The 2,272-nt window shown below is 39.0% G+C and overlaps 1 protein-coding gene across 4 annotated transcripts in view; it reads right to left on the reverse strand.

Annotated features, from left to right (window-relative positions):
- LOC101847674 (uncharacterized protein C2orf50) overlaps nt 1–2,272 on the reverse strand; it is a 36,412-nt gene that overhangs the window by 23,983 nt on the left and 10,157 nt on the right. The window lies entirely within an intron of this gene.

Raw genomic sequence — 2,272 nt, forward strand, 5'->3', positions numbered from 1 at the left:
AGAGAGATTCGTCCTTCAACATTTCCACTGATCAATAATTATTAGTTTTACGGAATGCCAGAACACAGGTCTGCTGAATGAGGACAATGGGTGAGTGTGTGTGTGTGTGTGTGTATGTGTGTGTGTGAGTGTGTGTGTCTGTGTGTGTGTGTGTGTGTGTTTGTGTGTGTTTGCGTGTGCGTTTGTGACGGAGAGAAAGAGAGAGGGGGGGAGGGAGGGCGACAGTTTTTTTGGGTAAGTGTTTTACGGCGCTCACAACTGCATAATAAGCTCATATGAGCGCGCGGGACACAGTAAATATTTTCAGTTCGAAGGAAATCTTGATTTTTTTCCCGGGTGGCGGCCGGAGCCTACTATTATCGATTTTGGACCAAGAAGGGATCTTTAACTTGCGCAACTTGGACACGGGACCTCCGAGTTTTCGCCCTAGTCCTAGAACGCTAGGTGTAGATATTTCCTAACAGAAGATCAGGGGTTTGGCTGAAAGACAGCAGTAAGCAGGAGCCAAAGAGTAGCAGTAGAGTCAAGAGCCCAGAGGAGATGGCACAGGAGGTGAGAGTGAGAAGGGTAGGGGCAGAAAGTGGAGACCAACGCAGACGACAGAACGTTGTTTGAGAGCAGGAAAGGATGTGAAAGTAGAAATTTAATTTTAAAGAGGAAAATGTTCCGTCGCTATCTAGATTTGACCCCGGAACCTAGAGAATGAGAGGCGAACACCTTAAAACCTCTAGGCCGTGAGAGCCCCCGGGAGAACGTTATCGAAGTAAGAAAAGTTTAATCCTTTTCGTGCTATGCAAGAATTTAAAACCGATTGGGAAGGGGCATAACATTAATACCCCCACGAGTCATTTCCTCTTGCCAAAGTTATATCCCTTGAATATGTTTTAATGAATATGTTTTAATTATATCGAAGTGGCAAGCTGAACTTAGGTTAGGCCCCATGATGACCGAAATCTCTTGAGTACACAGGTCTCATTAGATCTAGTAATTATTCAGGTTTAAAATACATGCAAGTCAGTAAGGCACCTTTTGGTTTCGTCTGAAATACTTAATACTTTAGGTATTGCAAACTAAAATTTGGTGTACAATTCAACCATCATTATTAAGTACGGTTTGCCTAACCGTCTAAGTACGGCAAGTAGACTGGCAGGCTGCCTACTTATTGTAAGACTTATTGACCAAAACCTGTTGAGTACACAGTCCTCATTAGTAATTATTCAGGTTTTAAATGCATACACTGTAACAGTTATTAAGGCACCTTTTGGTTTCATCTCAGATACAAATACTTCAGGTATTGCAAACTAAAAATGTATTTACAGTTCAGTAGTCCTATTTTTTGTTGCTTGTCAGTCTAACCATTATTACTATGTACGGTTAGCCTATTCGTCATTAAATAACAGTCTAGCCGTCATTAAGTACGGCTAGCCTCTTCCTAATTATATCTGTCTGTCTGTTTGACTGTTTGCGTGTTCGAGCTCGTCTGTCTGTCTGCTGGCGTCCGTTATCGAGAGGTTAATGGTTAATTAAGTCGTACGGCTCGTAACCGAATGGGCATGGGATCGAACCCCGTCATAGGCCTGACGTTGTGTTCGTGGAAAAGGTAGTTTACAACCATTATTCTTACTTCATCCAAGTGAGAATATATTTTAACTATTACTATTATTATTATTTAATAAGAATAGCAATACAAATAAAAGAGTAACACGTTACACTACTACTACTACTACTACTACTACTACTACTACTACTACTACTACTACTACTACTACTAATAATAATAATAATAATATTGATAACAATAATGATAACAATGATCACAATGATAACAATGATAATAATAACGTGTCATAGGCATGTATCTTGAGCAGAAATCGAGAAAATTGCGATCAAAAGAGGCTGGGGTCGCTTGGTGTAAGGTTATATTAACGACAACGACGACATCATCATCATCATCAACAACAACAACAACAACAGCAGCAACAACAACAACAACAACAACAACAACAATAACAACAGTAGCAGCAGCATCAACAACAACAGCAGCAATACAGTAGTAGCAACAACTACGGCTACATAATCCTTATCACCACTAAATTTTGCCACAACTGACAAAAAAAGCAGCATGAGCACTTCTATAATAGAAAAAAAAACAAAAGTATAACAATCACAAGAACAATAAAATCAATTGTTGGCTACTAATCATAGTCCTAATCGTAGGCCCTTGGAAAATTATAATAATAATAATAATAATAATAATAATAATAATAATAAT

This window comes from Aplysia californica, unplaced genomic scaffold, assembly GCF_000002075.1.
Source record: "Aplysia californica isolate F4 #8 unplaced genomic scaffold, AplCal3.0 scaffold00401, whole genome shotgun sequence".
NCBI lineage: Eukaryota > Metazoa > Mollusca > Gastropoda > Aplysiida > Aplysiidae > Aplysia > Aplysia californica.